Below are 13,238 nucleotides of genomic sequence, written 5' to 3'. Positions count from 1 at the left end.
ATTGGTAAATAAATAAATGACAGACATTTGAGGAAAGACTTCAAGAATGAGGAGAAGGTGATGGTTAGGGTTGGTAGGAATCAAGAACTTAGCAAATGGAATAGAATATATGCGGCAATGAAACAGTAAAGAGCGTGACATTTTTGGGGAAAATAAGGAAGACTAGTATGCCTGGCACACAGTAAAAAGAAGAATTGGGGTTCAAGAAAGGTTAAAAATGTACACAGTTGCCTATTCATTCAAGGTTTTCTAAGAATGTGTGGAATTTAAGAGCATCGTAAAGCCATTGAAGTAACTTTCATAGGGTACAGTTACATAATCCCATTTATTTCTTTTTTAGTGTAAATCCTTTTTAAGTTTTTTGTTGTTTATTTCAGACACTTTAAAACAAATTTGATTAAGACATAATTTGCATAATATAAAGTCCATCCATTCTAAAAATTAATAGAGGTGAATTCTGATAACTGTATGAAATTCCATAGCTATAAATCCTATCAAAATTTCAAATATTTTCTCATCCAAAAAATACTTCCATGGGTTTCCCTGATTAATCCATATACCTTCAATCCAAGACCATCATTGATGGACTGTGTGGCGCAATAGGTTATATATTTATAGTGTGTTTCCTATACGCTTGCCATCAAGTTGATTGTGACTCATAGTGACCCTACAGAACAGACTAAAACTGCCCCATACGGTTTCCAAGGAGTGCCTGCTGGATTCAAACTGCTGATATTTTGGTTAGCAGCCGTAGCTCTTAAACACTACGCCACCAGGGTTTCCATGTTTCCTATAAAGAGGTGATAATTGGGCTTTGCTTCCCCCCTCTAAAATTTTGGTCTTCTGATTGCAGTATTTGGATCTTATATTAAATGGAGTTATCAGTATAGCTCTATTTCTTTTTTTATTTGCCTTTTGTGTGTGTATGTGAGAAAGAGAGCGAGAGAGAGAATGTGTTTCTTCTCATGTCTTGGATTGAGTACTTTGCAGTATTCCTTTTTGTCTTTCATATTAATTTATTAGCATTGTTTTATTTTATGATATTTATATTTAAATTACTAGAACCTAGTTTCACTTAAATGTCCTTTGATTTCTCCCTTGCTATTCTTTGCATTTCTTTATACATTTTAATTTGACGTATGTGATAAACCTCAAAATACGTTGTTATTATTTTGTACTTTTCAATTCTAGATTTTTTTATTTGATTGTTTTCCATGGCTTTTATTTTTCTCTTGATATTTCTATTTTTTAGTTATTATCATCGCATTTGTCTTTATTTCTTTAAGCATGTTGTTGTTGTTGTTAGTTGTTAAGAGGGCTTTGACTTTTGATGATCTTGCGTGTAACAGAACAAACCTTGCCCAGTCCTGCACCGTCCTCACACACGTTCTTATCTCTTTTAATCTGTTGACATAGTTTCTTTCAATTCTTTGAATTTACTATAATATCTGATAGGCAAGGTTTTTTCCTTTTTTTCTCTGATAAATCAAATGTATGAGGTCACTGACAGTTCCTATTCAATTTTTTTTCTCCTGAGTAAGCATTGCACTTTTTAAAATTTCTTTGCATGTCCATTTTTTTGAAAATTGAGCATTTTAGGTATTGTGTAGAAAGTCTGGATTTTGCCTCTGCCCCCTTCTGAGGATTTTTTTTTTTTTTAATTATTATTTGTTTATTTTATTATGTACTCAATATTGGTTAATTTATTTACGTATTTATTAATTTATTTTAGTAACTTCCTTATAATTAACCTGTAGAATTTGTCTCTGCTGCAGTGTATGCCTATTGATATGACTCTTGTTTTTTTCCCTTTTCTAATGTCTATTTTTTATTTTTCCTGATTTCTTTGGTGTCACTGCTTTGTGCTCATAGCTTAGTGGTTAAACAAAGATTGGGCAGAAATTGTAGTTAAACATCTTGGACTTATAAGACTCCCAACCTCTGCCAATAAATTTGTGTGTGAGTTAGAGACAGCAAGCAAAGTTCAGGCCACTTTCAAGTCTTGCTCATCTTTAACTTTCTTCTGGACTCTCCTGGGTTTCCACTGCATGTTTACAAGGCTTCCAAGTCAGTCAGGGATGCAGGAAGCCTTACACAGCCATAGAGCTCTATGTCTCAAAAATCTCCTTTCTAAATTTCTGGCTGAATTTTCACAGAACCAACCAGTATGTAAACCCCAGGCTGGCAGAGTGAAGGCTTTTCTCCACTCTCCCCTCTAGAGTTCACGACTTTTACTAACAAAGCAGCCAGGCATGGGTGTATTCACCTTCTGTTCCAAATCAAGTTTACTTCCTAGCAGACAAGCTGTTGTGTTTTGTTTTGTTTTGATTTCCGGATCCACCAGAGTATACTATCAAATTGAGCTTGACTTTGTGGGTGGGGTGGGAGCAGACAAAATTAACCCCAGAAAAAAAGGTGGACTTCTGCAGTTCCTGCTCATAAAAAAAAAAAAAAAAAAAATTGCTCATAGTTTAGTAGTTTTTCATGAATAAACCCTCATTAATTTGTATTTTGATTTTGTTCAATTTTCAGATAAAAGAATCTTTTTTCACAGTTTTATCCAGTTTTTAACTTGTGTTCTTGCATTTTGGTAAGAGAATTTTTCAAGGTCTTCACCCCACTATAAGTGCAAGTCAAAAGTCTAACCGATCTATTTGACGCTATTTTAAATAACTTTTTAAAATTTCTTTTAATATAGTTTGTGTTGATGCAATTTAGGTGTGCAATTGATTTTTATTGTTATTATTATGATCTTGTATCAAGTAAAGTGGCTGAACTCACTTTTAAATTCTAATATTTTTCTGTAGGGTCTTCTTGGTGTGTACATACACAATCATTTGACCATAAATGATGACACATGTATTTCATTCTATCCAGCCTTATGTTTTTTTTTGCCTTTTAGACCCTTAAGATCCCAAGTATGATTTTGAATTGAAATAGCTGTAGCAAATATCTTTGTTTCCTTCCTAATCTCGTGGGGGAAGGAATTAAATACATTTTAACAGATTAAGAAAGTTTCCTTCTCTTCTAAGTTTGTATGTATGTATCTATGTATATTATTTGAGTCATAAATTTTTGTTGAATTTCATAAAATAGTTTCTCCTGCATTTATAGTCGGGAATATATGGTAGTCACATCTATTTTTTTCTTTTATTCTATTAATATCTAGATTTATTTATTTAATTTTAATATTACGCTCTCAAACAAATCCAATTTATCTACCAAGTATTGCTCGTCTTGAAATTTGCTGGGTTTGATATATAATGTATTATTATTAATATTATCTCACATCTCTATGAATGAATATCCTGTAGTTGTCCTTTCTTCTTGTGCCCTTGCTAGGGTTTTGGTATCATTATTCTGACCTCATAAAAATGGTAGAGAAATGTTAATATCTGGAAGAATTGTAAAGACTAATATAATTCTTGCCTTAAAAGAGTTGATAAATTCAACCAACAAAGCATTCAGGAACTGCAGATTTCTTTATGGGAAAGTTTTAAATTGAAGATCTGTTTTCTTTATTGAATATAGAGTTATAATGATTTCCTATTTATTCTTGTGCCTATTTTGGTAAATTGCATTTTTAATAAATTTTTATCTAAGTTGATTTGATAAAGTTGTTCAGAATATCTCCATTATCTGTTTAACATTTGACACATAGTAGGTACTTCAAAATTTTTTAACTTTTACCCAGAAATGTATTTATATGTATTAATCTGTTTTTAAAATACATTTTTTAATCCAGATAAAATAACAGGTTCTTAAAAATGTATTAAGATCAAAATTTTATGTTAAAAGGTGTTTGCTACTCTATGAGACCTTTTCATATTTGTTACTATTATATAAGTTAAGGATTTTTTTTTTTCTGTAAAATTATATATGTATTAATTGGTAAAATGAGGCACTCTTCCCACTAGAATTTTCAACCAAGATTTATATGGAAAAGGTATTATTTCTAAAATATATTCTACTTTGCCCGATACAGTTGCTATGAGTTAGATTGACTTGACAACAAAGGGTTTTATATTTATAACCTTTACATTTTAGCTTTAATAAAATAACATTTTTATTACACTGTTTCATTTGATATATTTCTAACTTTACACCTTCTATTGGTACTCCATAAGGACATTAATTAATATAGACTTTTTTTTTCTATTGCTTGGAATTAATAGTTTCCCCCCCCGCCCCATAAATAGTTTATAAAAGAGTTGAAATGTGACTATCTCTTCCAATTGAGGAGCCCTAATGGCACAGTGGTTAACAGGTTGCCCGCTATCTAAGAGGTTGGTAGTTTGAATCCACCAGCCCTCTTTGGAAACCCTGTGGGGCAGTTCTAGGCTGTCCGAAACGTCGCTATGAGTAGGAATTGACTCCACGGCAATAGGTTTGGTTTTTTCTATTCCATTAGATGAGTAATTATAATTATTATGTTTCTAAATCATAGTATTATTACTGGAATTTGTAAAGCAATGAGAGATTGTGAGGTATTTTTCCATATACAGTATCTCTTTTCCACCTCACATGAGTCTTCTGAAATTAGGTCTTATTAGGATTGTTTTTTAAAAGGAAACTGAGTCTGAGGCAGATTCTAACAGAATACAGGGATGATTATCCAAGGTATATTCTTAAAGCCTTTGAGAATAGCCAAACTCATACCCCCATGTAATGCATACTGCATAATTTATAGAGACCAAAAAAGTGATTTGAGACGGTGATATACTCTGTGGAATAGGCACACTCATTGCCTATGAGGTGTTCTCCCGCATTCCAACTTTGAAACGTAAGCAGTTAAAAGTTTTATCTCACCTCAGGAAAATGATGAACTACTGCTAAACCTCCGTGACTTTCAGGGTTACCCGCAGATAGCTGAATCCATAACTGTCAAACTTTTAAATGATAATAATGTACTCCAAATCCTGTATTCTTCTCACCATACTAACCAAAGAGAAATCTAATTAATCAGTTATGTGCCATCTCAATGCATTAGTGCTTTAAGCAAGGTATTCAATATCAAAATAAATATTATCAAGACTTCACGACATTTCATTAAAAAATTAAAAATATATCAAAATATAATATTCACTGTTCTCTTCCATTAAAATTTTCCCTAAGATTTACTTACCTATGTCAGGGCATCCTGACTATATTTTTTAAATGTATGTGTGTGTGTCTGTGTGTGATTTTATTATATCTGAGTGTTTTTCTGCAAATTAACATGGAACATTCTCTTCTCCTGGGTGTAAACCTTCTCCTCTCTTTTTATGGTGACCATAAAAAAAAAAAAAAAAAATTGCCATCAAGTCGATTCTAACTCATAGCAACTCCGTAGGGTTTCCAAGGCTGTAAATCCTTATGGAAGCAAACTGCTGCATCTTTCTCTCACAGAGTGGCTGGAGGTTTTGAACTGCCCACCTTTTGGTTAACAATCGATAGCTTTACCCACTGTGCCACTGACTAATTTGTATCAGTCGTATAAAATTAAAACAAACACATCCATCTCTTTGAAAGCTTCAGGTCAAATTAACTGTGAAGTACCTGTAGTTGCCTGAGAAATCAGTACCTTGTTTTACAGTGACTGTCATGCACCCAGCTGTGTACTAAGAAACTTAATTACTTTTATAAATTAAAAGGATATTCCTAACCCCAAACCTCAGTCAAGAACCTCCATCTTTACTTAAAACATTCCCAACACTCATAATCCTTACACAGTTTTTTAAAAATTTTAATATTTATAATACAGTTATCAGTTGGCAGTTACCAAGAGACAAATTTGAAAAGTCTGCTACTGCTTATATTATCATTTATTCTAGGTTATTTTACCTTGATGTGTTATACTCATTTTAATTTCATTCATAGAGATTATGCATAGGAGATTTTGACTTACAAATAACCTGATTTGCAAATGCCTCCTCCCATAAATCATTGAGGCTGCCTCTTTCTTTTCTATGTACTCTTTGCTACTATAATATCTTTTATCACAATCATGGGAACCATATAAAAGTAAGTGAAAGAAACAGGCAAAGAAAAGCAAACCACAAAAAAAGGAAAAAAATAATGCTTTTAAAAAATCAATGTTAAAAAAAGAAAGAAAAAATCAATGAAAAGGAGAAACAACATTGAGAATATTTCTTGAATGGTAGGAGAAGAAAATGGAATGCATGGCTAATTGCCTCCATGAACAACTACCTCCTTTGCCATGAGACCAGAAGAATTGGATGGTACCCAACTACCATTGCTACAAACTTTGATCAAAGATTCTATAGAGTAATCCTGATAAAAAGAGGAAAAATGCAGAACAGAATTTTAAATTCTCATGGAATCCAGAATTTCTGGAGCCACGTAGGCTAGATGAACCCCAAAAACTATTGCCCTAAGACAATCTTTAAATTGTAAACCAAAAATATCCCCTGAGGTCTTCTTAAAACCAAACAAGCATTTAACTTAACTAGTAAAGAAGTAAAGAATGTTTGCCTTGAGAATTATGCTTTTTAAGATCTATCTATATGAGGTCAAATTGACAACAGCAACTCAGGAGATTAGATAGAAACCTTAGGGGGTAAGAATTTTGTTAATGGGGGAGGATCAACTTAAAAAAGGAGGGAGAGAATAGTTGTACAATTGAAAGAATGTAATTGATGTCACTGAATTATACATGTAGAAACTGGAATTGGTGTATGATTTTGCTGTGTATATTTTCAACAACAAAAATAAATATGTTATAAAAAGCAGATTTTCAGTCTTTACCTTCAAACCAAAAAAAAAAAAAAAAACCTTCAGATCTACTAAATCAGAGTTTCTCAGGGTACTCCATCAAACTAGATAAACATCTAAGGTAAAAACTCAGTTGATATGGATACACAGAAAATTTAATCACCCAATTTGGTGACCCCAATTGGAGCCCATGAAGCTTAATTCAAACATTCAATTATTTTATGAAGATATAAAGTTATTCATTCTGCAAACACTTTTCCCAACATTCTCTAGAGGGGCTGGCAAAATCTAAATCCTAATTTTGAAAATGTATGAGTAATTTTAGAAAATGACCTACATTGGGTGATAAGTTGGCCTGGATTCAATGTTATATGTGATATTAACATGCAGTTAATTTGTCACTAGAAAGAAGGAATGCTTTCATTAACAGAGCATGGGTTCATAAATGGAGGTGGGGGCATTAGGAGAGGTAGATGTGTACAGAGAGTTCTTTCGCTCATATCCTCTCCTCACATTATTAGTTTCTCTTACTCAACCGTGTGCAGATAGAGCACAGAAAGGGGGAATTGTATGAAGACAGATTTTTTTTTTTTTTTTTCCTGAACTGGTAGTATTGCAAAATGAGGAGATGTTTAAGTCTGACTTTTTCTCTTGTGAAAACTTGTATGATCTCTTCAAAGGCTCCCTTGCTGGTCCCTCTTGCTAAAACTCCTGTAATGAATACAGTGCTCTTCCTTTGCTTGGACATTCTTCCATTGATGTTTTGTTCTTCAAATGTATATTTCATATAGATACTTACTCTTGGGGTCCCATCAAAACCTCTCATGCAAGTGTCATACTTAAAATAGGTCAGACCAGCTCTCTGTCTTTAGTGGTCTACATTTGTTCTACAGGGATAATCCACACATTCTTTAACCCATTATCTTGAGACATTAATGTAGCTATTTCCCAGATGAAAAAGCAATTCATCTTTGCTATGTTATTCTTCAGAAGTCCTGCTGGCACTCAAACTACAGAGAACACATCTGAAGTATTTTGAGTAGGCCTCTTGAAGCTCCTACCACTGTACTTGAGGTAAAGGGCAAAAATCACTCCCCATCTCTTTGGTAGATGAAGCTTAGATCATAGTAACCTGAAGGCAGCTTCCAAAGCTTCCTCAAAATATACTCTTTCTGTTCATATTCCTGACTCTTTTATAGCTTCTGTTATAGTGTAGGTGGACTAAGAGTTACAAAATTGTACACTTACCATTTCTCATGCAACATCCATTGAATTTTGAAGCTCAGGTCAAAACATCTCTTTAAGTGACTTTGTTTGTACATGTTTGGTTAGGTTGGAGCTAACCAATCAATGTCTTAAGCTCGTGATGTAAACGATAACCAAAATGTTCAAAACTTCTGTCTCTCTTTTTAGTTAATATAATCTCCTCTATTCCTAAAATACATCTTTTTTAAGTGAAGGGCCATTGATCTCCAGTTGCTGGCTTTGCTTCTGCTCTGGTTCTCTCTTTCTCTTTTCTTGCTTTTTATTTAACCATACCTTCCCTAGGATGAAGAATGATTCAAAGTCTTAATGTATACTTGTAAACATAGGTGAAAGAGGGTAAGTTTAAGAAAATGGGACAAAGGCATTGAGATCATTATTTTATATATATAATAAACACCAGCTATCAGTCCACTTGATTGTCTTAGCTTCAATTGTTTAATATGGCTAGGGTTAATTTTCCTCAGATATTTTCTCAGTCAATTCCCTCATCTTCTTCAAGCTTTTGCTCAAACGTCACCTTCTTAATGAATCCTGCTCTAAATAGTCAATATAATACTGAAAATATTCCCTCTCTTCCCCTCTTTTATACTCCTAATCTTCCATACATGGCTGTTGATTTTTCCTAAAATGTGTATCACTTCCTAATACACTATACAAATTACCTGTTTATTATATTCTTTACTTATGATCTGTATTACTACCACAGATCCTCCCACTTTCTGATCCAATGTTCCTACAATCTGTCATTTTAGAATATTAGCTTCGTAAAGAAAGGCTTTGTGTCAGTTTTGTTCATTGGTGTGTCCCAAGTGCCAATAAGCAACATCATAATAATTGGAGAAAAGTGTGAAGTCAAAGATTTCATTTTACTTGGATCCACAATCAAAACCCATGGAAGCAGCAGTCAAGAAATCAAACAACACATTGCATTGGGCAAATCTGCTGCAAAGGGCCTCTTTAAAGTGTTGAAAAACAAAGATGTCACCTTGAAGACTAAGATGCATCTGACCCAAGCCATTGTACTTTCAATTACATTATATGCAAGTGAAAGCTGGACAATGAATAAGGAAGACTGAAGAAGAATTGATACCTTTGAATTGTGGTGTTGGTGAAGAATATTGAATATACCATGGGCTGCCAGAAGAACAAACAAATCTGTCTTGAAAGAAGTACAACCAGAATGCTCCTTAGAGGAAAGGATGGTGAGACTGCATCTTACATACTTTGGACATGTTGTCAGAAGGGATCAGTCCCTGGAGAAGGACAGCATGCTTGGTAAATTACAAGGTCACTGGAAAAGAGGACGACCCTCAATGAGATGGATTGACAAAGTGGCTGCAACAATGGGCTCAAGCATAACAACAATTGTAAGGATGGCACAGGACCAGCAGGGTTTCATTCTGTTGTGCTTAGGGTCGCTGTGAGTTGGAATTGACTGGGTGGCACCTAACAACAACAACAAGTGCCAAAAAATGTGTGTGGCACGTAGTAGGCAGACAATATATAATAGTTGAATAAATGAATCTTTGTACAATAGATAATTTTGTGAATTAGGTTTACCTCTGCCAGGGAGGTTGAACAATGAAAGAGTAAGACAGAGAGTGAGATAATACTGGATAATCTCTAAATTTAGAAGAAAATGATCTCATGAGTAGGAGAAATAATCAAGTTGAAACAACTGAACATTACATAGGTTTACTACTGCTTTCCGTTCAAAAACAAATTAGGAAGGAAACCAACATCATACCTCTTATTAATGAAATTTCATAAGCACATTTTGTCTCAATTTATATTTCATGGCATCCAGGTGCTAAGTGCAATTCCAAGGATACTCTATGTTCCCATAAATGATATCGTAAATCATCACTTGGTAAAGGGCTCTTTATTTTTCATCCTGATTTCCTTAAGTGCTCCTCTCTGAGGTGTCTAGTCGTGACCATATGCTTTTCACATATTTGAAGATAGGCCCATATTTGTTGTTCCAAGTTTTTTTTCCTTTTTTTTAATGAACTCTGAGTTACTCAAAATTGTTTTTTTCAAATCGAGAACAGAGTGAAAATCGTTCACAGAAAACCAGCACGTAGCAAACTTTTTTTCCTTCTATCACTCCTGCTAAAATTCATTTGAAAACATTTTTTCAAAAAAGATGAAAGTATGACAACTTTCTCAAATAAAAAATGCCTTGAGAAGAAGAAACATGGGTCAAAAAATTGTGTTTGAATTTTTAAGAACTTTGACATACTAAAAGATGTGTTATTTTTCTTGTTATTTGTTTGCATTCTTTTATCTGCGAGTATGTAAACATGGTGCCAATGTGTATGACATAAAAGGTAAATTATACCTTACCAATATATACCATTTAAAGTTTTATTCCTATAGACTGATAAACTTTTTTTTTCATCTTTTTCAGAAATTTTCATCAAAATTATTTCATTTGCATTGTCACACACAAAGCCCTGGGCAATCTTGGACTGCTGTCTGGGCAAATGTTTCTCTACTCTGCTAACTCCACGTAGCATTGTCTAGCCTATTCCCAGCTGTTCAGTTTCCCTTGCTTATTATTTCAAAGGTTACTCATTTTCTTTAAAACTGAATTTTAACAGAAAATATTATCCACTTCAAAATTGTGTTACCTAATTCTCAAATATCACATCTGGCCATAATGTCCAGTTATTATATTTGTCATGGCTCCAACTATGCAAAGATAAGATGGGGGAATTATTGCACTTAAGTCTCTCTGTTTATCCAGAAAATGTGATTTCTTTCTGTATTTTTCTTTTAAAATGTTTCTAGCATTAAGTGGAATATTAAAATAATTCTTATGAGTGATTTTCAAATATTATTTTGTGCTCTCGGAGATCAAGGGTGTAAGAACGGTTCTCAAGCAACCAGGTGGGAATGGAAGAAAGGCAGCTTTATTAGAAAAGTTTATACTGTCACAGGGGATTTATCCATTTGTCCAAATGCTAGAGTCAAGAGCAAATATGTCTGTCAGTTTCTAATCAGCATGATTTAGTTTTATGGCACAGTTGTTTTCAAATACAATGGAAATGTGTTTCCAGTAAATTTTAATGCATATTATTGTTGACAACTTTTAAATTTAATATTGAAGTCATCAATTCAATATTTTTTCTTATTGTTGTAAAAATATGTATAAGACAATATTTGTCAATTTAATGTTTTTCATGGATTCAATCTTGTGACATTAGTGACATCAAATATGTTATGCAACCATCACCAATATGTGTTGCCAAATTTTCCATCACTATAAACGGAAACCCTATGCTTCTTAAACAATGATTCTTCCTTTTTCCTTCAATCCTGCTCCTAGTAGCCACTAGTAAACTTCGGTCTCTATATGTTTTCTTATTCTAGATATTGCGTATGAATGAGATCATGCAATATAATTTCTTTTGTGATTCGTTTAGAGAGTCATCTTTTTTAAACACATAGATGGATTTGTTATTGTTTTGCAAATGAAATAATTTTGATTGTTGGTCAAATTATCTATATAGTAGAATGTTTTATCTGGAATTTTCAGGACAAAGAGGTCTTTTATTGAAATATATTTTGTTAGTAACTCTTCAAACTTCAAAGTCTTCCCCTAATTTGTTTTTTACTTTTTTTTTGTTTTTCTTCCCGATTGTTATGAAAATATTTCTAAAGTATAAGATGCAATGCCTTGTCTTCTTGTATTTGTATATTCCATACAAATTCTGCCTAGCTGAATGCTTATATCATTTTGACATTCTTTTGAGAAAATAAAATATGAAGAACTGACACCCTCAAGAAAGAATAAAATGTGTTGCACTTCCTGGTTATACTTCAATAGCTGTGGTTAGTCTTATTCAGTGTTAGACTACACTTATTACTCCCTATAACATGCCTTTGTCCCATTAACATTTTCCCACAATTTCTTCCCCACGATTTTTGAAACTATGTAACATATATCCCATACTCACAATTGATCATTAGTAATATTGTTATGGGATAGTTATTTTTAATATTTTTTTAAAGCCACTTATAAGGTTTTCTTTTTCAGCCAGGTTCAGGAAAAATTATTCTCGCTACTGCATTCTTTGTCTATTAGCTGGAATTAGGGTGATTTAGTATCAAATATGATACTAAATGAGACCATCAATGGATTTGAGCACAAAATAAGAGCATCAGTGGATTTCAGAACACTATTACAATAGTCATCACCAAAATTTTAATTTCACATATCCTCACATCTCAGTGAGGTGAAATGGTGGATATAGTGCATGTTCGGGGGTTCGAGTTTGAAGGGATTTTAAAATAAATAGAATAAAAATTGTTTTTTCATTTGCAACTAAATTTCTGTATTTACGTTTTCATTTCGTATAAGTAGTATTAAAAGTTACTTTTGATATAGTGTATGGATTTGATTATTTTCCCCAAAATGCGTGTTCTAAATCCTACCCTCTATGCCTGGGGACAACCTTAATGACATGAATGGAGTCAAGCTTCCTGGACCTTTATTCACTGATGTGGCCTAACTCCAAGTGAGATGAAACAGCTACAAACATCCATTAAAAATCAGAACCTGGAAAGTACCAAGTGTGAGTCTACGAAAATTAAAAATTGCCAAAAATGAAATGGAACACATAAACATCAATATCCTAGGTATTAGTGAGCTGAAATGGAGCTGAAATGGAAATGAGCTGATATTGGCCATTTTGAATGGGACAATCATATGGTCTACTTTTCCGGGAATGACAGCTTGAAGAGGGATGAAGTAGCATTCATCTTCAGAAAGAACATTTCAAAATGTATCCTGAAGTACAATGCTGACAGTGATAGGATAATAACCATATAAAGGAGACCAGTTAATATGACTATTATTCAAATTTACACACCAACCACTGGGGCCAAAGATGAAGAAATTGAAGACTTTTACTAGCTTCTGTAGTCCGTATTGATCGAACATGCAATCAGGATGCATTGATAATTACTGGTGATTGGAATGCGAAAGTTGGAAACAAAGACGACAGATGGGTAGCCGGAAAATATGGCCTTTGTGATAGAGACAATTCTGGAGATCTCATGATAGAATTTTACAAGACCAAATATCTTTTTACTAACATAAACAGTGACTATAAACATGACCTCACCAGATGGAATACACAGGAATCAAATTGACTACATCTGTGGAAAGAGACAATGCAAAAGCTCAATACCATCAGTCAGAACAAGGGAAGGGGCCAACTGTGGAACTGACCATCAATTACTCATATGCA

Source organism: Loxodonta africana, chromosome 20 (assembly GCF_030014295.1).
Source record: "Loxodonta africana isolate mLoxAfr1 chromosome 20, mLoxAfr1.hap2, whole genome shotgun sequence".
Classification (NCBI taxonomy): Eukaryota; Metazoa; Chordata; class Mammalia; order Proboscidea; family Elephantidae; genus Loxodonta; species Loxodonta africana.
Note: the sequence above shows the minus strand (reverse complement) of the source record.